Here is a 26,194-nt window from a genome sequence, read left to right as displayed (position 1 = left end):
TATGTATATATATACCATAATGTCAATTTCTTTGTATTTATCCTGCTTGATTTTCACTGGACGTTTATAATCTATTTATTGATGTTTTCAACAATTTTGGAAAATTCTTAGGCATTACTTTTTAAATATTTCTTTGATCCCCATTTCTCTTTATTTTACTTTAGTCTAATTCCAAATGTGTTAGGTATTTTCACTGTGCTCTAGAGATTTCAAATATAAATATTCAATTATTTTACTTTAGTACTTATTTTCATATATTTGCTCTTGGTTCATCTTCTTTACTTTTTACTTGATCTTTCAAATGATATATGGAGTTATTAATTTTAGCTATAGTGTCTTATTTTTGTAGTTTTTGAGTATTTTATGCATTCTTCACCATTGAAAATGCCTTATATTTTTATCTTTCTGTATTTTTCTCTATTTCAATAGACATATTAAGCAAAATTAGAATGAAGAATGTTAACTCACCAACTTCCTCAACAACTGTAGAAAAAAATTGCCAGTTTAAAATATTATGCTGTATAGAAAAGTGTGTGGAAGTGTCAACAACAATGGAATACTACTTGGCAATGAGAAAGAATGAAATCTGGCCATTTGTAGCAATGTGGATGGAACTGGAGGGTATTATGATAAATGAAATAACTCAGGCAGAGAAGGACAGATACCATATGTTTTCACTCATATGCGGATCCTGAGAAACTTAACAGAAGACCATGGGGGAGTCGAAGGGGGAAAAAGTTACAGAGAAGGAGGGAGGCAAACCATAAGAGACTCTTCAGGACTGAGGACAGACTAAGGGTTGGTGGGGTGTGGGGGAGAGGGGAAAGTGATTGATGGGCATTGAGGAGGGCACCTGTTGGGATGAGAACTGGGTGTTGTATGGAAACCAATTTGACAATAAATTATATTTAATATAAAAAATTTTAACCATGAAAGTACATGAAAGTACAAAAATTTCAAAATACTAATGAATAGCATTTTAAATAGATATTGCTAAGAAATAGACTATAGCATATGGGTGTGTATCAAGAGTAATGTGCTTATGTCATGTTTTCAGTGTTCAGAAAACCCATTGAAAAAGACAGCAGAATGGGTTAATTCAAGATATCAGTGTTTCTCCAAATTTTCAGGTTAAAATAACTTTTATGAGACAATGATCAAAGTTAGAGAAAAAATGATCAGCTAGCATCTTCCTGGAAACAATTCCCTTTGTCTTTCTGGAAAGAGGCAAGACTGACTATGGGCAGAAAGAACGTTCATGTTGCAGACACAATGCTGTGTGGACTCCAATCAGAACCGCAAGCTCTCCCTTTGCCCTTACCCATAAATGCCCTCTCATGTGTCTGTTTCCAAACTTTTTTCTTATTGGTAATGCATAGACAAATAGACCTCAACATTGCTTCACTTTAAACACTTTTTAAAACTCTGGCCCTAGTATTATATGTTTTGGCTTGTAAAAGTGTGAATCATATAGCATGTCCTCAGCAGCTGCCCCATCCTAAAGCCAGAAAATGCTTCTAGGAATGAGCACATGGGATGAGGAGAAAGACTAATAGGACACAGCTTATACTGTGGGACCAGCACTCTTTATAAGGCATATCCTTTTTGTTTATGATAATTTTCTAATGGTTCTTATTTTTCTCAGGCCTTAGCTTATTCTTTATACAATTCCATATTACATAAATTTTTAAAATTTGCAGATTATCAGAGTATTTTTATGTACACTAAAGGCACCTTAATCAGGGATTGGGTTAATCCTTTCAAAGCCCAGTGACTACAGTGCTTGTCGACAGGGAAACAGGTGGTAACAGCGAGTAAATGTTGAGCTATATTTCATTCTATCTCCATAGCAACAAGATAGAAAACTTCAATTAGGATACATCATTTTCAGCGAGGAAGAATATGAGATGTTCCTTTCTTCTTTTCATTTATCCCCAAGTCTCATTTCTCTCCTTTTCCTCTAGGAAAAAAAAGGGGGGGGGGAACATAGGTACAAAGAAATCTATTTATTACACAAATAATGCCATGTAGGGTCTGTAAAGATATCTCAAGAGTAGGTCCTTTCTTGCCTCCCTCTCATACGGCAGCAGATTGTATTATTGGTACCAATTATTAATTCTCACTTTTTTATTAGAGTTTTGTTGCTCCATCAAGTGCATAGACACTTGACTTGCTTTTGGAATGTGAGCAGAAATTATGAATGCTGTGCTCGGGCATAAGCTTAAGAGTCCTTACTCGCTTCTGTGGTTGCTTTTGTTCCTCCTGTCACACAAATCGCATGTCCTTCAACCTGAATCCTAGAATAAAGAAGACATGTGATGAATTGCACATGATCCCCATCAAATACACAGCCACTATTTTTTGTGAAAAAAAAATAATGCTTGTAATTATGAACATCAGAGACTTTGAAGTCCTTTCTTACTATATATTAACTTAGTGAAATTAATGAACAAAGAAATTGGCACCAGTTATGAGGTGCCACCAGAAAAAAAAAAAAAACTAATAGATTCTTAGCAGATCCAAACAATAGGCTGTTACAAAGTTGTTATTGATGCCTAGAAAATGAAGTGAGCCATGTTTTTTATCGATAAAACATTTTCTAAAACTTTTCTGTATGAAAAGTTGTTATAAGCTTATGGGTTTAGGCAAAGATATTGGGAATGTGAAGCTAATCATATGACTTAGCTGTTATTAGCTACAGTAAAATGTATTATGTGAAAGAGAAAATTTCAGAAAATAACCTGTGAATTTGATAGCAAAATTGAAATATGGAATTGTTTATTCTCTCTAAACAATGAAAGGTAAAACAGAAACAAAGATCAAAACTCAGTATTAAAGCAAAGACCAAAACAAGAGTATGGCCTCAAGGGTGTGGCCTCATATCCTTTGTTACAACCTCTGAATTGATTAAAGGGAGAATTCAGTCAACAAATTTAGCTTCACAAAATGTCTCAGGAGACAAAGGAGACTAAGAATATGATTCTTTTTTGGAGGCGTGATTGATTTAAGTTACATCAATTTACTTCAGATTACCTTAAGCCACAAGTGGAGGATGTCTTGGAAAGAATTGTGGGTGTGGTTACTGTCACATTGGAATTTTACAGAATAAAAGCTAAATTTGTTTAGAGAGAGCTATACTGTCAAAGAGCCAGCAGCCTGTATTAAAATATGCTGTGGCTCTTTGAGACTTAAAATGATCTTTGGACCCCCAATAATCTGCTTGTCCCCAAAGAAGAAATACTGTTTAATGCCTTATGCCAATGTGGCCAAGGAGAGTGATGAAAAACCCTCTACTTTCAGAAGGTAGAGCCAAGAATCAAAGAGAATGGAATCCTGCTCCAAGAGAGTAGACACTGGGACCTAATAAAAGAAAACTGTCTACCAATTAGCTAGTACGGACACAATGTTTGTCCAGAAGGATTTCAGAAATCTTACAATGAAAGCTGAGTCCCCCCCCCACCCCGCCACCAATCTTTGAATCTTCCCCTTTTAGAAGGAGGGTATTTATTGAAATAGCCCTGCTCTGATATTTTATGCTGATTGTATGCTGGGCAGAAAGCTTATATATATATGTGTGTATATATACACACACATATATATATATATATATGTAAATATATATGTGTGTGTATATATATATATAAGAAAGCTTATATATATGTGTATATATATACATATATATATACACACATATATATATTTATATATATGTGTGTATATATATATGTATATATATATAAATCTGGATAATAAAACAACAATATAGACTAGAATGTTATCATGAGATACAGAAGTTTAGCTATGATGGCATGGTTAGATGACACAGATTTCACTTACAGGAGGGAGTGAATTCTATACACTTGAGGGAATGAAGTAATATTTGTAACAAGGGTTGGGTTATGGTATATTCTATTGTTGTACTCAATTGTTCCTTCCCCACTTCCCTGCAAAAAAGGATATACTCTATGTTCCATATAAATTGGGCTTGGACATAGGACTGTCTTTGGAATGTGAGTTGAGGTGGTGAATATCACATCCAACCAGAAACTTCACCCATCCAAGCATGTGTTTTTACCTTTATTTTTACTATAAAAATGTAATGAATTATTTGGTTTGGATCCCAGAAGATACATAAAGGAAAGCTGTAATTGACAACTATTGATATATACATGAGTAAAATATAAATGTTTGGGATTTTAAGTTCAATGAAATTTGGGGGAGGGGTCTTTGATATTACAGTATAACATAATGAAATCCAAATAATAAAAGTGCATATACTTCATTTTTTAAGAGATGTTTTCAGCAACAAAATCTCAGAAAAAAAGGGCTTTAGCAACTCATTTTGACAGATAGGTCAATTTTCAGACATCCTGACCTTTCTCTGTACAAATCTGCTTGTAAATCACATAGGTTTTTTTGTGTTTTTTTGTAATATTAGGGAAAAAAAGGTGGTGAGAAATCCTGTGTGATTTTCCCTACGTGAGGGGCAGCCCTGCGTAGGGTATCTGAACTAGAGGGGCCTGAAGAAGGAATATATGTGTTGCGGCCTGGCAGGATATGGGTTCTGAGACAGGTGAGAAGGCACAGAGAAAACAAAATGGAGCTGCCATGGGAGAATGGTTACATATTACAGACACACTAAGTAAGAACATTTTTAAGGATATTGGAAAACAGGATTTCACTCTTGGAGAATGGACTTTCACACATTCAAAATCTTGTGCTGGATACTGTCCTTTGATATTTTTCTCACTTTATTGGGGCTCCCACATCCTGTGCTGGGCCATCACAACCACCTCTGAAGTCGCCTTCCCCCAGACCCATATGCAGTATGCCTTCCCTTTCACAACCTTCCTTACCCATTTCTATGCATGAAGGTACTTGGGATAACCCACTCATGCCCACAGTTAGTGTGTGAGTTTTGTAAAGAACTGTGCTACACCCTAGCTCTCTAAGCACTCTCCCAGATACCTACTACCAATTTGCTTCACTCATGGGTTTAAAAACAACATTTTAACAAAGTTAAGCCTGGATACCAGCTTATATAAGAAATTTCAAATTAGGGGCCCATGGGTGGCTCAGTTGGTTAAGTTTCTGACTTCAGCTCAGGTCATGATCTCACTGTTCATGGGTTCGAGCCCCATGTTGTACTCTGTGCTGACAACTCAGAGCCTGGAATCTGCTTTGGATTCTGTTTCTCTTTCTCTCAATAAATAAATATTTTAAAAAATAAAAAAAGAAATTTCCAGTTAAATATCTTGATTTTTATTAGTTTACACTTGAGTAGCTCATATCTCTCAGGGAGTTTAGAGATCAGAAGTTTGAAACAAGGATTGCATGCAGAAGAATTCCAAATAATTTATGTAGATAATCTACCCTGAAGGAGAGGAGCATAACTCCCTACTCAAGTGTGGGCTGTCCAAAGTGATTTCCTTCCAATGATTACAGTATGGAAAGGGGATTAAAAGAGTAACTGCTGTGGAGAAATCTGACAAACATTACCAGGTTTCAAGGTCAACATCAACAGTGATAAATTACACTGATGACATATGACCTTGATATGATGTGATGAAATGGAACATTATCCATAACCCCCATTTAATCATGAGGAAAACATTAGGTAAATTCTGATAGAGGGAAAATTTACAAAATACTTGACCAGTAGTCTTCAAAATGGTCAAGGGCATAAACAACAGAAAATCTATCACAGCCAAAAGGAGAGTTAGGAAACATGATGACTAACTGTGATGTGGTGTCCTGGATGGGATCTTGGAACAACAACAACAACAAAAAGGTATTAGGTATAAACTAAGGTAATATGAATATACTTTAGTTATTAATAACATATCAGTATTGGTTCATTATTTATGACAAAGGTAACTTACTAACTGAAGATGTCAATAATAGGGGAAACTGGGTACGTGGTATAAGGGAACTCTGTACAATCTTTGCAACTTTTCTTTAAATCTAAAGCAAACAGTCACCTTCCCTCATCTTCCCTTCAATGAATCAGGGCAGGTAAAGCACAGCATGGAGATGTGCTCCTGAAAAACCCTCCAGCATGGAGAGGCACCCCTGTTCACCCTATCCAACTGTAAAAGAGACAAAGACATGAAGAAGATGCTACAGTCCATCAAAAAGAGTAAGCAAACATCAAGAAGCCCATTGTTCCTGTACAGCCAGTTGTGAGCACTTTATTCCTTCCCCTCTGCCAGGCAGTGATTCTGAAAATTGACAGTAGGAACAATTAGTCATGTCAAGACTTGAGTCACAGTTTGTACACCTAAAGGAACTAAAAAAAAGATGAACAAATAGAGACCAAAGTAAATAGAAGAAAGGAAATAATAAAGATAACAGCAGAAATACATGGCATAGAGATGAAAGAATTAAGAAAGAAAAAAATCAATGAAACAAAGAGCTGTTCTTTGAAAAGATAAACAATATTGATAACCCATAGCCAGACTCATCAAGAAAAAAAGAAAAAGGACTCATATGAACAAAAACTGAATCCAGGAAGAAATAGAAAATTTGGACATACCAATTACTAATAACGAAATTGAATCAGCAATATAAAACTATCAAAAAGTTAATAAAAGTCCAGGGCCACATGCATTCATAGGCAAACTCTACCAAACTTTAAACAAGAATTAATACCTATCATCCTCAAACTATTCCAAAAAGTAGAAGAGGAAGGAAAGCTTCCAAATATGTTCTGTGAAGCCAGCAGTACCCTGACACCAAAACTAGATGAGTACACTAGAAGGAAGGAAGGAAGGAAGGAAGGAAGGAAGGAAGGAAGGAAGGAAGGAAACTACAGGCCAATATCTGTGGTTAACATACAAACAAAACTTCTCAGTAAAATATTGGCAAACCACATTCGACAATACATTATAAAAGGATCATTCACCACAATTAAGTGACATTTATTCTAGGGATCCAAGGATGCTTAAATATTCACAAATCAATCAATGTGACATACCATATCAACAAAACAGAGGATAAAAATTATATGGTCATCTCAATAGAGAAATAAAAAGCATCTGACAAAATTCAGCATCCATTTATAACAACACTCTTAACAAAGTAGTTTTTGAGAAAACATACCTCAGCATAATAAAGGCCATTTAGGAAAAACCCACAGCTGGCATCATATTCAATAGAGACAAACTGATAGCTTTCCCTCTAATATCAGGAACAGGACAAGGGAATGCCTACTCTGACCATTTTTATTCAACATAGTACTGGAAGCCCTAGCTATAACAATTAGACAAGAAAATAAATAAGAGGCATCCATATTGGTAAGGAAGAAATTAATCTGTCACTAAATGCAATGACATAATACTGTACATAGAAAATCCCAGGGGCGCCTGGGTGGCTCAGTCCGTTGGGCGGCCGACTTCGGCTGGGGTCATGATCTCGCGGTCCGCGAGTTCGAGCCCTGCGTCGGGCTCTGTGCTGACAGCTCAGAGCCTGGAGCCTGTTTCGGATTCTGTGTCTCCCTCTCTCTCTGACCCTCCCCCGTTCATGCTCTGTCTCTCTCCGTCTCAAAAATAAATAAACGTTAAAAAAAATTTAAAAAAAAAAGAACATCTTAAAGACTAAAATAAAAAACTATTTAAAGTGATAAATTAATTCAATAAAGATTCAGGATACAAAATTAATACCCAGAATCAGCAGCATTTCTCTATACTAATAATGAGTTAGCAGAGAGAAAAATTAAGAAAACAATTCCATTTACAATTGCACCAAAAAGAGTGACATAACTAGGAATAAACTTAACCAAGTAAGCTAATGACTTGTACTCTGAAAACTATAAAACACTGATGAGAGAAGTTGAACATCATCCAACTGGAAAGATATTCCATGCTCATGAATTGGAAGAATTAATATTTATTAAGTGTCCATACTACCCAAGGCAATTTCCAGATTCAGTGTAATCCCAGTAAAAATACCAGCAACACTTTTTCATGGAACTAAAACAAATAACGATAAAATATGTATGCAACTAGAAAAGACCCCTCAAAGCCAAATCAATCTTGAGAAAGAATAAAACTGGATGTATCACAATCCTAGATTTCAAGGTTTACTACAAAGCTGTAGTAAAAAAAAAGGTGTTGTACTCACACAAAAATAGACACATGATCAACAGAAGAGAAAAGAGAGCCCAGAGATAAACCCATTATTAAATGGTTAATTAATTTGACATAGGAGGCAAGAATACACAGTGGGGAAAAATAGTGTTTTCAGTAAATGGTGCTGGAAAAACTGGACAGCTCCATTCAAAAGAATAAAACTGAATCGCTTTCTTATATTATACATACTAATAAACTCAAAATGGATTAAATATCTAATAAGGAGTTAATATGCAAAATATAAGGGGTAATATCCAAAATATACATGAGACTTATGCAACTCAACACCAAAAAAATAAATAATTTGATTTAAAAATGGGAAGATGACCTAAATACACATTTTCTGAAAGAAGACATACAGATGGACAACAGACACATGAAAAGATGCTTACCATCACTAATTCTCAGGGAAATGCAAATCAAAACCACAATGAAATATCACCTTACATCTGTCAGGTTGGCTAATATAAAAACAAAACAAAACAAAAAAACAAAGAAACAAACACAAACAAACAACAAACAAAACAAAAAGAAAGGACAAGTTTTGCCAAGGATGTGGAGAAAAAGGAACGCTTGTTCACTTGTGGTGGGAACACAAATTGGTACAGCCACCGTAGAAAACAGTATGAAGGTCCTTCGAAAAATTAAAAATATAAATACCATATGATCCAATAATTCCACTACTGGGAATTTACTCAAAGGGAATTAAAACACTAATTCAAAAAGATATATGTACCCCCATGTTTATTACAGAATTATGCACAGTAGCCAAGATATTGAAGCAACCTAAAGTCCATCAATAGACAAATGGATAAAGAAGATGTGATATGGGGTGCCTCAGTGGCTCAGTCAATTAAGCAACCAACTCTTGACTTCAGTGCAGATGAAATGCTCTGTCAGTGCAGAGGTTGCTTGGGATGCTTTACCTCTCCCTCTCTCTCTGCTTGTTCGTACTCTCTTTCTCTTTCTCTCTCTCTCTCTCTCAAAGTAAATAAATAAACATTTTTTAAAAAGATGTGACATGCACACACACATACAATGGAATATTACTCAGCCATAAAAAGTAATGAAATATTGCCTTTCACAGCAACATGAATGTACCTAGAGGGTGTAATCGTAAGTGAAGTAAAAGAGACTGAAATAGACAAATACCACATGATATCAATAACATGTGGAATCTAAAAAACCAAACAAATGAACAAACAAACAAATATGAGAATCAGAACAATAAATACAGAGAATAAACTGATGGTTACCAGAGAGAAGGGGATGGGAGAAGAGCAAAATGGGTGAAGGGGACTGAGATACAGGCTTCCAGTTATGGAATGAGTAAGCCATGGGAATAAAATACACAGCATAGGGAATATAGTGAATGACATTGTAACAGCAATGTATGGTGACAGATGGTAGCAACACTTGTGAGCATGGCATAAGATATAGAAAAGTGGAATCAGTACGATGTACACCTGAAACTAATGTAACACTGTGTGTCAACTATATTAAAATTTAAAAAAAGTTATACAAAATTCCAATTAAAGAAATAATCTTTACTCCCAGTGTGATAGCTAGACTTCCTTAGGCCTGACTTGCTTGCAAATCTTTCAGGGCAGCAAACAAGTGCCTAGGATGCAGGATGGCCTCCAGGTCTCACACACACACACACACACACACACACACACACACACACACACCATGCATTTACCTTACAGGGATGGCTGTGGAGACCAGGTATCTCAAGAACAATTTAAGGAAATTGTGGATCCAATTTCAGGCATACTGCCTTGGGCTAAGATGAGTCACACACATCATCCACTTGGCCCCTCATTTCTGCCTCTTCTTAGAGAAAAAAAATATTTGGGCAACAGCAGACTGAGATAAGAAACAGGGCCATTAGGGAGCGGAGCACAGATTTCGTAGATGGATTTTAATTCTGAAGGGCTTTCTCCATTCAGTCCCCCTGAAATTTTATCTTCAAAGACCTGAAATCAATCTTTATGAAAGTGCAGCTGTCTTATCATCCCACATCATTTTTCATAGTTTGTCAAGGTGAGTTATTGTATCCTATATCTAAGCTATATCCTTCACACACACACACACACACACACACACACACACACACACACACACTCCAATACCTGTAGTTATGCTTCATGTGTAAATGGAAATATAGGGACAGCTGAAGGAAATAATCTGAAGTCACAGTTAGGATTCTGTGTACTAAGACTTACTTTAAAAACTATCCCACTAATAAACATGATCCCCAAAAAGAAGAGGAGTCAGTCAAAGGTGACAAATGAACAGCCATTTCCCTTTTGTCCTTGTTTTCTATGAGTCAAAGGTAGGTACAGATGCAGCACAGAGACCACACATGCCCACACAAAACCCTCCTCCCTCTCTCTCCTTTAATTCCCTAAAACCCTCAACAAACTTTCTCCAGCACTCATCACAGAAATACAACTGGTTTCCTGATGGGTCTGATGCCAACCTTTGCTCATAGTTTGCTTAATCCAATTAAAACATCTTTGAATATTAGAGATCTCATATTTACTCTCTCCATCTGAGGTCCCTGCCCTGTACACATTGAAACCATCTGAGACCTAGCCATGTTCAATGGAGAATGTGGCCAATGTGGGCGCCCCACCCATTTGGGGATCAATATTGTTCTTCAGTTGCATCTCCTCAAGTTTATTTCTTTTCCACTTCATTCCATTGTATTATCTGTGTTTGCTCATTCACTGTATTGCTACATTTTGTGAGGTGTTCCCATGATTCACCCATGAAGTAGGCAGTTGGTAGGTAGATCCATAATCTTATGGATGTATATGGGTAGACTTGCTTGGTCTATATTTATAGTTACAGCTTATCAGGAGCAAGGGCCATGCAAGAGGAGAAAGCAATGCCAGCATCCCTCTGTCCACTCTGTGACATAATTTTCCTATTTCTCCTTCAACCCTCCTCTTCACAACTTTCTCCAGCCCTCTGTGCTGAGTTGAGGAGAATACAGTACCAAGAAAGCCCTGCAGCACATAAATAATCTTCACACTTCAGAAGGACACATCTCAGCCCAGAGCTGCCACATCCCACAGAAGAGCATGACTCATCCCTAAGATAATCTCAATGCAAATATTTTGGTATGTTTTCAATGAGTTCATAATTTTCAATGTCCCGAGCACCACATTCAGAAAAGGGCACAGCAAGATGAAAATGAGAAACAGGCTGACAGTAAAAAGAGCTTAGATTCTGAGTTTGGTTGTCATTCCTATCTGTTTTTCTCTTTAATCAATTTCCTCAACCAACAGATCTTAAGGTCCCATATATTAAACTGCAATAACTGTCATTCATTCTTTTTTTATTACTAGACACAATGCATTTTATTTATTTCTTCTTTTTTATAATATAATTTGTTGTCAAATTGGTTTCCATACAATGCCCAGTGCTCATCCCAACAAGTGCCCTCTTCAATGTCCATCACCCACTTTCCCACTCCCCCAGCCCCCATAAACCCTCATTTTGTTCTCAGTATCCAAGAATCTCTCATGGTTTACCTCCCTCCCTCCCTGTAACTTTTTTTCCCTTCCCCTCCCCCATGGTCTTCTGTTAAGTTTCTCAAGATCCACATATGAGTGAAAACATGGTATCTATATTTCTCTGACTTATTTCACTTAACATAATACCCTCCAGTTCCATCCACGTTGCTGCAAATGGCGGAATTTCATTCTTTCTCATTGCCAATTAGTATCCCATTGTATATATAAACCATATCTTCTTTATCCATTTGTCAGTTGATAGACATTTAGGTTCTTACCACAATTTGGCTGTTGTTGAAAGTGCTGCTATAAACATTGGGGTACATGTGCCACTCTGCTTCAGGGAAGTAACTGTTATTCATTCTAAATCAAGTTCAAAAATACCTGAGCTTCAATATGTTTATTCTATCAAAAAGTTAGAGCCCTCATGGTCTATACCAAACCATACTATCCCACAGTTAACTTTTTCCCCCTTTTCCTGACATGAGAGGGCTGTTTATGGGAATTCCCATTTATGTTCATCTCTTTGGTGACACTTCCAACAAGTTGCATTAACACCCATAAGCTCAGAGACAGGGTGGGAAGGCAGGAATTGGCATGCAAACTGGCCTTACACTCCCTGTTTGGGAGTCTATTTCTCCCTCACTTTCTGCACCTCCTCTCTCTCTCTCTCTCTCTCTCTCTCCATCTCTCCCTCTCTCTCTCTCTCTCTCTCTCTCAAAATAAATGAATAAACTTTAAAAAATAAATTCTGGTTATAAGTTCTTTGGGAATACAAAGTTCTTAATTTTGATGATATCCAAATTGCCAACCTTAAAAAATTGCTGCAATAAAGTATTATTTTTTTATTTTATTTTTAAAAATGTATTTATTTAAATTCAAGTTAGTTAACATACAGTATAGTATTGGTTTCAGGAGTAGAACCCAGTGATTCATCAGTTCCATACAACACCTAGTGCTCATTCCAGCAAGTGTCCTCCTTAATGGCCATCACTCATTTAGCCCATCTCCCTACCCACCACCTCTCCTGCAATCCTGTTTGTTCTCTACATTTAAGAGTCTCTTCCGGTTTGCCTCCCTCTCTGTTTTTATCTTATTGTTCCTTCCTTTCTCCTATATTCATCTGTTGTGCTTATTAAATTCCACGTATATGTGAAATCATATGCTATTTGTCTTTCTCTGGCCTATGTCACTTAGCATAATATATTTTTGTTCCATCCACATTATTGCTAATGCCAATATTTTGTTGTTTTTTATCACTGAGTCATATTCCATAGTACACAAATACCATAAGTTCTTTATTGATTCATCAGTCATTGGACATTTGGGCTCTTTCCATAATTTGGCTATTCAAGAGAAATGATAAGAACCATATGATCCTCTCAATAGATGCAGAAAAAGCATTTGACAAAATACAGAATCTTTTCTGAATAATAACCCTCAAGAAATTAGGGATACAAGGAACATACCTCAATGTCATAAAGGCCATATATGAAAGATCCATAGATAATCAGGAAAAATCCATCCTCAATGGGGAAAAACTAAGAGCCTTCCCCCGAAAGGTAAGGGACACAACAGGGATGAACATTCTCACCAGTGTTCAACATAGTACTGGAAGTCGTAGCCTCAGTAATCAGACAACAAAATAAAAGGCATACAAATTGGCAAAGAAGTCAAACTTTCACTCTTCAAGATGACATGATACTCTACATGGAAAACCTGCAAGACTCCACCAAAAAAACTGCTAGAACTGATACATGAATTCAGCAAAGTTGCAGGATATAAAATCAATGTACAAAAATAGGTTGTATTTATATACACTAATAATAAATCAACAGAAAGAGAAATAAAGGAATTGATGCCATTTACAAGTGTACCAAAAATCATAGGATACCTGGGAATAAATCAGAACTCAGAAATGGACCTAAAGAGGTAAAAGGTCTGTACTCTGAAAACTATAGAAAGTTTATGAAAGAAAATAAAGAAGACACAAAGAAATGGAAAAATATTCCATACTCATGGACTTGATAAACAAATATTGTTAAAATGTCTATACTACCCAAAACACTGTACATATTCAAGGCAATCCCTATCAAAATAACACCAGCATTCTTCACAGAGCTGTTGTAGAATAAACAATTCTAAAATTTGTATGGAACCCGAAAAGACTCCAAATAGCCAAAGTAAAGCTGAAAAAGAAAACCAAAGCTGAAGGCATCACAATCCCTGACTTTAGCCTGTATTACAAAACTGTAATCATCAAGACAGTAAGGTACTGGCACAAAATCAGACACATAGATCAATGGAAGAGAATAGAGAACTCAGAAATTGACCCACAATTGTATGGCTAACTAATCTTCAACAAAGCAAGAAAGAGTACGCAATAGAAAAAAAAAAGACAATCTCATCAGCAAAAATATTGTTTAATAAATATTTCCCTACCTCAACATCATAGAAATGTTTTCTAAGTCTTCATTATTTCTAGATTTTTTTCACATCTAGTACCCTAACACATTTGGATTTATTACATATGGTGTGAACTGGAGGGGGCAGATACATATTTTTTCTTACCTGTTATGGATTGATATATATTGATAGACTTTAATACTTCATTTCTGTTCTCTTGCCAGACAAAATTTCTTAAAATTAGAAGCAGAAATAAGGATTAAAGTAAACCCAAATCCTTTCTTCCAGGAACTCCATTAGAGTCTCAAAGTGAGTATTTCTGAAAGACCCAAACTCAGCCCTGATGGAAGTGGAAGGGAATAATGCAACCATTGTGAAAGACACTCAAATCCCTCTCTGTAGCGTAGCCACTCTTCAGAGAGAAGGACAATAAGAGCACAATTCTAAAACCTTATCCAAGCCAGGGACAGGGAACTACTCTCCTCTCCAGCTCCCTCCAGCCTTTCTGTCTCACCTAAGAGAACAATGAAACAAAATGAAAACGATAGTCAACACAGGATTCACAGAAATAGATTTAAAATGTCATAACCAACAAAGGGAGTAAAAATTAGCCCATAGGGTTGAGGGAAGCCTTAAAACTAGAAGAAGGATATAGACACGTTGTGAAGGCCACAGCTCTCAGACACGTGCAAACCAAAAGTTTGATATTTACTCAAGATTATAGAATGCTCCCCCTCTTTCAGAACCTATGACCACAGCAAGACAGTCCCAATATAATGAAGTGGATTACAGCTGAAACAGCTGCAAGATACAAATGCTCTAAGTAGTAAGACACAGGGAATTCCCAAAGCTAAAACAGGAGACAAACACAAAGTCATAAAGGAATTTTAACCCTCTGGTACCTATAGCTACAAAAAAAAAAATTAAACAAAACACAACTTCTGACCAAATTAGCACAGATACTCACACAAAAGTCCTAGTTACCTCAGTTCCTAATAGGTGATGCAATATATCTAGATTTCAAAACAAAAAACCCAAGATATAACAAGAAAACACACAGACTGCATAAATAACTCAATTATCAGAACCAGACTCAGTTATAACCCATATGTTGGAATTATCAGACAAGGAATTTAAAATAGCTATACTTAATATAGTAAGGGTTCTGATGGAAAATAGACAACATTCAAGAAGAGATAGATGATCAATGTAAGCAGAGACATGAAAATTCTAAGAAAGGAATTAAGAAAATACTAGATATGACAAACACAGTAACAGATAGGAAGAATGTCTTTGACAGTCTTTTTACATGGCTGAGGAAAGACTTATTGAACTCAAATTTAAGTTAATAGAAGCCTTCCAACTGAAATGTAAATAAAAAATAATGAACAACAACATAAAAGAAAACAAAATAGATCATTCAAGAACTGTGTGACAGTAACAGATGGCATAATAACGTATACAGAAAAAAATTAAAGACCCCACCAAAACACTATTAGAAAAAATAAATGAATTCAGTAAAGTTACAGGATATAAAAAAGGGAGGCAACATAGGGGGACGACTGGGTGGCTTAGTAGGTTGAACCAGTAGGTTGATTTTGGATCAAGTCATGATCTCACAATTTATGGGATCAAGCCCCACATAGGGCTCCGTATTGACAATGCAGAGCCTCCTTGGGATTCTCTTCCTCCCTCTCTCTGCCTCTTCCCCCTCACACTCTCTTTCAAAATAAATAAACTTAAAAAATAATATACAATGGGGATAAAACATATTCTTCAATAGAGAGTTGTTGAGAAAACTGGACAGCCAAAGAATGAAACTGGACCACTCTCTCATACCATATACGGAATAAACTTGATAGGTTAAAGACCTAAATGTCAGACTTGAAACTATAAAACTCCTAAAAGAAAATATAGGCAGTACATCTTGAATATCAGCCTTAGCAATATTTTTCTGGATGTGTATGTCTGGTCCAGGGAAACAAAAACAAAATAACAATTAAAACTACATCAAAATAAAAAGACTTTACACACTAAGGAAAACCATCAATAAAACAACAACAAAAAAACACAATCTATTACATGGGGAATGATACATCATTTGCAAATGATACATCCGATAAGGGGTTCATATTCAAAATATATACAGAATTAATATAGCTATACATTTAAAAATAAATAATCAATTTGAAAAATGGACAGAGGACCTGACTAGACATTTTTTTTTCCAATGAAGAAAAATGGATGGTGTACCACCTCGTACCTGTGAGAATGGCTAAAATTAACAACCCAGGAAACAGATGTTGGTGAGGATGCAGAGAAAGGGGAACAATTTTGCATTGTAGGTAGGAAAGCAAACTGGTGCACCCACTCTAGAAAATAGTATGAAGGTTCATAAAAATTAAAAATAGAACTACAACCCAGAAATTAGATACTACTAAGTTTTTATCCAAAGGATACAAAAAATGTGGATTTAAAGGGACACATACACCCAAATGTTTATAGCAGTGCTATTAACAATAGCCAAATTATGGAAAAAGCCCAACTATCCATTGACTTATGAATGGATAAAGAAGATGTCGTGTATATGTACACACACACACACACACACAATGTAAATTTATGTGGCGATCAAAAAGAATGAAATCTTGTCATTTGCAGCAACGTGGATGGAGCTAGAGTGTAGTATGCTAAGTGAAATAAGTCAGTCAGAGAAATACAAAATCATGATTTCACTCATATGTGGAACTTAGAAACATATTAACATAGGGGAAGGGAAAGAAAAATAAGATAAAAACAGAGAGCAAGGCAAGCCAGAGAGACTTTTAAATTCAGAGAACAAACTGAGGGTTGCTGGAAAGGAGGTGAGTGGAGGGATAGGCTAAATGGATGATGGGTATTAAGGAGGGCACTTGTTGGGATGAGCACTGGGTGCTCATATATGGAAGTGATGAATCACTGGGTTCTACTCCTAAAACCAACACTACAGTGTATGTTAACAAACTTGAATTAAAAAAAAAATAAAAGAAGACAAATGTATAGTGAAAAGACACATGAAAAGATGATCAACATTATTAATTATCAGGGAAATGCAAATTAAAACCTCAATTAAACCCTCTCCTTATTCCCCATCAGTGGTTTTGTTAAAAATGTTTATACTACTCAAAGCAATCTACACATTTAATGCAATACTTATCAAAGAACCACCACCATTTTTCACAGACGTAGAGCAAACAATCCAAAATTTGTATGGAACCACAAAAGAGCCTGAATAGCCAAAGCAATGGCAAAAGAGAAAAAAAAAAACAAAACTGGAGGCATCATGATTTTGGATTTCAAGCTACATTATAAAGCTGTAGTCATCAAGACAATATGGTACTGGCAAAAGAACAGACAACTAGATCAATGGAAGAGAATAGAAAACCCAGAGATGGACTCACAACTATATGGTCAACTAATATTTGACGAAGGCAGGAAAGAATATCCAGTGGAAAAAAGACAGTTTCTTCAACAAATGGTGTTGGAAAATCTAGACAGCAACATGCAGAAGAATGAAACTGTCCCACATTCTTACACCATACACAAAAACAAATTCAAAATGAATGAAATACCTACATGTGAGACAGGAAAACATCAAAATCCTAGAAGATAACATAGTCAGCAACCATTTGACCTCAACTGTAGCAACTTATTACTAGACATGTCTCCAGAGGCAAACATGAACTCTTGGGACATCATCAAAATAAAAAGCTTCTGCACAAAGGAAACAATCAACAAAACTGAAATTTAGCCTGAGGGTTGGGAGAAGAGATTTTCAAGTAACATAGGTGATAAAGGACTAGTATCCAAAATCTATAAAGAAATCATCAAACTCAACACCCCAAAAATAAATAATCCAGTTAAGAAATGGGAAGAAGACATGAATAGATACTTTCCCAAAGAAGACATCCAGCTGGCTAGTAGACACATGAAAAGATGCTCAACATCATTCACAGTCAGGTAGATACAAATCAAAACCCACAATGAGATACCACCTCACACCTGTAAGAATGTTTAAATTAACACCACGAGAAACAACAGATTTTGCTGAGGATGGGGATAAAGGGAAACATTCTTGCACTGTTGTTTGGAATGATAACGGGTGTAGCCACTCTGGAGAAGTATGGAGAGTTCTCCAAAAGTTAATAATAGAATCACCCTATGATCCAACAATTGCAATACTAGGTATTTACCCAAAGGATACAAAAATACAGATTTGAAGGGGTACATCAGGGGCACCCTGATGTTAATAGCAGCATTACCAACAATAGCCAAATTATGGAGAAAGACCAAATGTCCATCAACTGATGAACAGATAAAGAGAATGTGGTATGTATGGAATGGTATGTATAAGGAATTTATATGGAATTGAGGAATGGATAAAGAAGATGTGGTATGTATATGGAATTGAATATTATTCAGCCACCAAAAATAATGAAATTTTGCCATCTGCAACAACATGGATAGAATTAGAGGGCATTATGTTAAGCAAAATAAGTCAGTCAAAGACAAATATCATATGATTTAACTTATATGTGGAACTTAAGAAACAAAACAGATAAACATATGGGAGGCAGAAAAAAATGAGAGAGAGAGAAATAAATTGTAAGAGCCTCTTAAAGATAGAGAACAAACTGAGGATTGATGGAGGGAGGTTGGTGGATGATGGGATAGATGGGTATGGGTATTAAGGAGGACACTTGTTATGATGAGCAGTGGGTGTTGTATGTAAGTGATGAATCACTGATTTCTACTCCTGAAACCAATATTGCATTGTATGTTAACTAACTAGGACTTAAATAAAAATTTGTAATAAAAAGACCTGATCTCACAGTTGTGATCAGTTCATGATCTCACAGTTCATGAGATTGAGCCCCATGCCAGGCTCTGTGCTGACAGCAGGGAGTCTACTTGGTATTCTCTCTCTCCCTCTCTCTCTGCCCGTCCCCCACTTTCTCTCTCAAAATATATAAATCAACTTAAAGAAGAAAACAAAGCAAAACATAATGATATATAACTTCATACCAGTCAGAATGGGTACAAAACAAGAAAGAAAGAAAGAAAGAAAGAAAGAAAGAAAGAAAGAAAGAAAGAAAGGGAAGAGAGAGAGAGAGAGAGAGAGAGAAAGAAAGAAAGAGCAAGAGATTGAATAAGTGTTGGTAAGGATGTGGAGGAAAAAAAAACACCCTTGTGCATTGTTATTGAAAATATAAATTGGTGCAGCCACTATGGAAAGAATATGTAAGTACCTCAAAAAGTTAAAAATATAAATGCCATACTACTCAGTAGGTCCACTTATGGGTAGTTATCCAAATAAAATGAAACCAATTTGAAATGATATACGTACCCCTATGTTTATTGCAGCATTATTTACAATATCCAAGGTATGAATCAACCTAAGTGCCCATTTATAGTAAATAGATAAGGAAGATGTGGCATACATGTACAATTAAATATTACTCAGCCATAAAAAATGAAATGTTGTCATTTATAACAACATGGATGAGCCTACAGATTATTATGCTAAGTGAAATAACTTGGCCTGAGAAAGACAAATACTATTTGATTTCACTTACATGTGGAATCTAAAAAACAAAACAAAGCAAAACAAAAGGACAAAGAGACTTCTAAATATCAAGTACAGTTGCACATGCCAGGGGGAAGAGGATGCAGGGATAGATGTACTAGGTGAAGGGTATTAAGAGGTACTAACTTGCAGTTATAAAATAAATAACTTATAGGGATGAAAAGTATACCATAGTGCATATATTCAATAATATTGTAATAAAAGTATGGTGACAGGGGGTAACTACACTTATTGTGATGGGCATTTTGTAATGTTTATAATAGTTGATTTGCTACATTTTACACCTGAAACTAACATAATACTATATGTGAACTATACTTCAATTTAAAAAAAATGAAAAAATTGAGATTTAGGCTTTTGGTTATGGAAAGAATGTCACTGGGATAAAAAAAAAGTACAGCACAACATTTTATGGTGACAGATGGTAGTTACACTTGTGGTGATCATGGCATAAAGTACAGACTTGCAGAATCACTATGTTGAACATCTGAAACTAATATAGCATTGTGTATCAACTCTACTTCAATTTTTAAGAAATTTAAAGGAAAAATAAAAAAAATTAAAAAAATATGTGACAATATGAAAAGGTATAACCTACTCATAACTGGAATATCAGAATTATTAAGAAAGAGAGAATAGAGAAGAATAAATATTTGCAGTAAAAAAAAATCTTACCTACTAAAGAATAAGGATAGAAATTACAGTGGAAAAAATCAATATGATTGTTTGTTTGATAACCTCTGGCTAGGGTAGCTAATAAAAAAAGAGAGAATATACAAATAACCAATATTACAAATGAGAGAAGAAACCACTACTGATTCTATAGCTATTAAAAAGACAATAAAGTCATACAGTAAAGAATTCAATGTACATATGTTTGATAACTTAGATGTAATGGATTAATTACTTGAAAGGCACAACTACCAACACTCCATCAAGGAGAAATAGATAACTTGAATAGTCTTATACCCATTAAGTAGATTGATTTGATAATTAAAATATTCAAAAAAAGAAAGCATTAGGACCAGATGGTTTTAGTGATGACTTCTAATAAACATTTAGGGAAGAAATAATACAAACGTTTTACAATATCTTCCCCAAAATAGAACTAGTGGGAGCACTTCCCAACTCATTTTATGAGACCAGCATTTTATTAATGTAAACCTGGTTTACAAAACCAGGAAATTACATTGTAATAATAGAAAACTAAATACAAGTATCTCTCAAGAACATAGATTCAAATATCTTTAATAAAATGTTATTTAGCAATGTATAAAAAAGGTTATATAGGATGACCAGAAGATATTAATTAAAGGAAAGACTGGTTCAACATTTATAAATCAATCAATATAATTCATCACATTAACAGTTTGAAAAAGGAAAAAAATACAATCAAATCAATAAAGCATAAAAACATTTAACAAAATTCAATTACCTATTCATAATAAAAAATCTAAAGAGAACAATAGGAATGGAAGGAATTTTCTTAACCTAATAAAGGGTATACATGAAGATATCTACATCTAAAATCTAAATCTAAAAATAACATCATAATGGTGAAAGACAATTATTTTCCCTTATAATCGGGAACAAGGCAAGTATGTCTCTCTTACCACTCTTATCCAACAGTATACTGGCTTTCCTCACTAGTGCAATAAGACAAAAAGAAATAAAAGGCATACAAATTGAAAAATAATAAGTAAAGATATTTTTATTTACAGATGAAATAATTCTCTATGTAGAAAGTCTCACAGAATTTACAAGAAAGCTTCTGGTACTAATAAGTAAAATAACAAGTTTGCAGGATACACTGCTTCTTATAAATCAAAAATTAACTATTGGAATTGAAATTTAAAAATGATATTTACAATAATACCAAGAAATGAAATGCTTAGGTATAAATATGTGCAGGATTTCTATGCATAAGAGTAATTAAATAAATCAAGTAAAATCTAACTAAATAGAGGGGTATTCACTATTGAGAGACTCACATTGCTAAAATGTCAATTCTTTCCAACTTAATCTATAGACTTAGTAAAATCCCAATCAAAATCCCAGGAAGCCATTTTGTAGATATCAAGTGATCACAAAACATCTATGAAAACACATAGGAACTAGAATAGTCAACATAAAACTGAAGAAGAACAAAGTTGGAGGACTCACACTACCAGATTCAAAACTTAATATAAAGATGCAGTAATCAAGACAGTATGGTAGTGGCAAAAACATCCCACAAAATACACACACACATACAAAACAAAACAAAACAAAACAAAAAACAAACAAAAAGAATAAAAAAGAAAACACCCCCAAAAAACCATAGATTAATGGAACAGAACATAGAACCCAGAAAAAGACCCACGCAAATATATTTAACTGAGTTTTGGCAAAAAAACAATCCAATGGACAAAAAATAGTTTTCAACAAATAGCACTGGACAATTGGACATCCATATGCTAAAAGATAAACCTAGACAGAAGTCTTACACCACACAAAAATATTTTCTAAATGGATCATAGACTTATTGAAAAACTATGTATTTGACTTAGAATTTGGTGATGCATTTTTAAATATGACATCAAAAGCCTGACTCATGAAATAAAAAATTGCTGAATTGGACTTTATTAAAATTTAGAACCACTTTGCAAAAAAACATTTGTTAAGAGAATGACAAGTCAATCCTCATACTGATAGCAAATCTGTAAAACACATATCAGATAAGTGATAACACATATCATTAAGTGATATCTGCATATTATACCCACAATATGCAGATATCACTTAAATTCAACAAGAATAAATCTAATAACAGCATCAAAAATAGGCAAAAGATTAAACAGGCATCTGATCAAAAAGATGTGCAGATAAAATATAAGCATATAAAAATGCTTAGCATTATTTGTCATTTGAGAAATGTAAATTAAAATAGCAATGAGATACTATTACATCTATTAGAATGGCTAAATTCCAAACAAGTGACAAAACCATTTGTGGGTGAAGACTCAGAGCCCAGGAGCACTCAGTCTTTGCTGGCACAAAACCAAAACGGCACAGCCACTGTGAAAGATAGTTTGTCAATGTCTCACAAAGCTAGCCATAATATTACCATACAATTAACATACCTAGGTATTTGACCAGTTGATTTGAAAACTGACATCCATGGAAATCCTGTGCTTTTTTACATAAAGCTTTACATAAACTTTTCTCATAATCAGTAAAAACTGAAACAATCAAGATGTCCCTCAATGAATAAATAAGTTGTGGTATATCCTTATATTGGAATACTATTCAGTAATAAAAAGATATGGGCTATCAAGCCCTGCAAAAACATGGAGAAACCTTAAATGTGTATTACCAAGTGAAAGAATCCAAACTGGAAATGCTACCTACCTACTGCCGGGGTGGCTCAGTTTGTTAAGCTTTTGACTTCAGCTTAGATCATGATCTCACTGCTCATGGGTTCGAGCTCCCTGTCAGGCTCTGTGCTGACAGCTCAGGGCCTGAAGCATGCTTCAGATTCTGTGTCTCCCTCTCTCTCTGCCCCTCCCCTACTCACACTGTCTCTCTCTCTCAAAAATAAATAAACGTAAAAAAAAATTTATATAACATTTTGCAAAAGGCAAAACTGTGGAGAGGATGCTTCTATAAGCTGTGTCATGGGTTCATAGAGATGCAGCATTGCATAGCTGAGGCACAGGAGATTTTTCTTAGGACAGTGAAACTATTCTGTATGACATTGTAATTGTGTATATATAACACGCTGAATTCACCAAAACCCATAGAATTGTACCACACAACCTTCTCAAGACTGCACATTCATAGTTGAAAGCAGTAAGTGAAGGAAATAACCTGTCCCTATGATTATTTTTTGATTTGAGGAAAATTACTCCCCAGACTAGACAATTCATACTTTTAAGCCCGCACACTCTCTATTATTCCATGGGGTTGACATCATCTTTATCTCTTAAATGGAAACTTGCACAGAATCCCCTTAAAGAGGCCCAATGTAACCATTCATGTATCTGTAAGTGCTCAGCGCCCCATTCTTCCTGCCTGAAGGCTTACAGAGCTACTGGGAATAAGAGGGTTAACTGAGAAGGGAGGTCACCAGGAAGCAATGCTCAAAATTTGTCCTCATCCCCTCATGCTTTTAATTATGTTTTGTGAAATATCAGTTATTATTATTCTGTATCATAATTCCAAGATTATGAGGTCTGTAAAATTTTGAACTAACTTTACGTCTAAACATGCAAAGCCATTCCAAAGCTTAGACCACTGGTGAAGTGAATACAACAGCGTATGCAAGAGATTTGCAATTCTGGTTAAGTGTTTACATCTGGAGTGATAAGTGAGAAATGGTTTGTTAATAATCATGATGCCACTAAGAGGGAAGGAGAAGAGAGAGAAAACAGGGAGATGATGACAAATGCACAGCCTCCTCTCCTCTTTTGCACAAACATCCCCAAAGAAGAGCCCAGGGCCAGTGAAAGAGGCTACCAGACACTGCAATGCAGGGAGAGAAGTGTGCAAGCATGCTCCCAGAAGACCCCTCCCAGCACTGAGAGACACAGGACCCCCACCCTTCCCCCTCTGCTGCTGCAAACACAAGTGGTTCCTCAGTCAGGAGCTTTGTTTTCAGAAACACAGTTTTACTCATGGGCCTGAAATCAGCTTTTACTCAAGAGTTCCAATTTCAAACATTTAAGCTTTACTACAATAATGAACATAGAAAATGTTTTTTAAAAAAGTCCCTTCCAGCAAACTAATCACCTTTGTCTTCAAAAGGACAAAACAAAACAAACAGAAAAAAAAAACAAAAAAAACAAAAAAAACAAAAAAAAAAAAACACCTGCACGGATATGACACTGGGCTGAGCCAAACTATACCTACTGTGGCCTCTTCTGGGATAATTATGTAGAATATCATTAGTACCCTGTACCAGTCCTGAACTAGGCATGCTTCTGGGAATGGAGAGGTAAAGTGGGGGAAAGGCTTTCATTGAACACAATTTGCATTTCTGATAGTAGAGTCTTCTAAGGCTATGGGGTTTTTTTTTCCTTTTTCTTTTTTTCTTTTGAGTTGTTCTTGAAGTTACCCTTGGCTCTATGAAGTTCTTAACTCACCTCTTGTCGAATTCCATCTGCCTTTTAATTCCACATCTTAAACCATAGATGATCAGGACTTCTCCATTCATCCACACCTGAATCGAAGACCCCAAATATTCCATCCCAAATGTCCACACTCACAGTTGTATTTGGATGGGGAGCAGATGGGAAGAAAAGCAATTTATTTGGAGCCACTGAAGGCTGTCTCCATAGTAATAGAATAGAAAATGGCTGATGAACGGCTGTCAGCCTAAAGGAAAGAATGGCGGGTTAGAAGGGTAGGCAGAGCATTAGCCCTCTGTATCTCCCTACGATTCCCACCCTTGCTTCTGCTGTGACCCTAAAGGAGACACAAGCACAATGAAGAACTTGCCAGGCATCAAAGAGAGTGCAAGGCCGGAAGCCCCCTCCTCTCAACGGGAGGGCTCACCGCTTGCCCCTCCCTCCAGCACCGCTCCCTCCCAGCTGTCTGTCCACACATTTGTTCTCAGAAACAAAGCTCTCACAGACACAGACCCGCACTCCAGATTTCCCAAGAATACCCCCAATCTTAACATTGTGCTTACAGTCTTGTCAAACAGTAGGGATATCACATATGAAGTACATCCCTGCCTGTTGGCAGCAACAGAATGTTGGGTTTGGGGGATGTCAAATAATGAATGTGGATGTCACTATTTCAGAAATCTTGATGGAGCTACCTGAAGCTTTAATGATGTATTCATTCAGCCTTCACTGAGACTCCTCTCTCCTTTACATTAATTCGTATTGTCCAGCCCCAGCTTTAAGCAATTTGCTGTCTGAATCCAGAGACTCTCAAGGTTTTTATTAACCTTTTATTCCACATAGGAACCAGAGATCCCTTCAGACCTTTCTGTAGCCAATCATCAAATTAAGGCAACTTAAGTGGAGGCAATTTAAGTAGGAACAGTTGTAGAATATAAAATAGATGATTAGGGCTCTTAAGCCTAGGAAGAAGAATAGGTGGGGAGGGGTAGAATGGAGAAACAGCACAGCCAGCATCTCCCTCACCCCCATACTCCTCCCCCATCAGTTTGCCCCTGTGAAAGAAGAAAAGAGAACATGCACAAAGAGGATCCCTTGGTGTACAAAGCCCAGCAGGGAGACCCCTAATGCACAAAGAAGACTTCCCCTTGTCTTCTTCCCCCACACCATACCCCATGCCTGCCAGCAGCTGGTTCTCATGCACAATCTCTCCAGACACACAGTCTGGACACCACATTCTCTGAAGTGCCACAATTTCAAGCATTCTGCAGCGGATTTATTCATATCTTCTGTCTTCTTAATCCTATGCAATCATTTTATATAGGATTGGAGTGTGAAGTGAAGCTAATAGGGAAGTAGTGGACATTTCTGAAGTGGAAGCAACTTTCCAAACCTACT

General features: G+C 35.9%; 1 long non-coding RNA gene across 1 annotated transcript; it reads right to left on the bottom strand.

Annotated features, from left to right (window-relative positions):
- Positions 1–1,657: 1,657 nt before the first annotated feature.
- On the bottom strand, positions 1,658–25,031 carry LOC132668338 (uncharacterized). The gene is made up of 3 exons (XR_009605538.1): positions 24,812–25,031; positions 2,236–2,297; positions 1,658–1,960 (listed from the first exon to the last, which is right to left on the bottom strand). It is a non-coding gene; the product is annotated as an uncharacterized LOC132668338 (long non-coding RNA).
- Between the last annotated feature and the right edge of the window lie 1,163 nt (positions 25,032–26,194).

This window comes from Panthera onca, chromosome B3 (genome assembly GCF_046562875.1).
Source record: "Panthera onca isolate mPanOnc1 chromosome B3, mPanOnc1 haplotype 2, whole genome shotgun sequence".
In the NCBI taxonomy this organism is placed as follows: domain Eukaryota; kingdom Metazoa; phylum Chordata; class Mammalia; order Carnivora; family Felidae; genus Panthera; species Panthera onca.
This window is presented reverse-complemented; position numbering and strand designations above follow the sequence as displayed.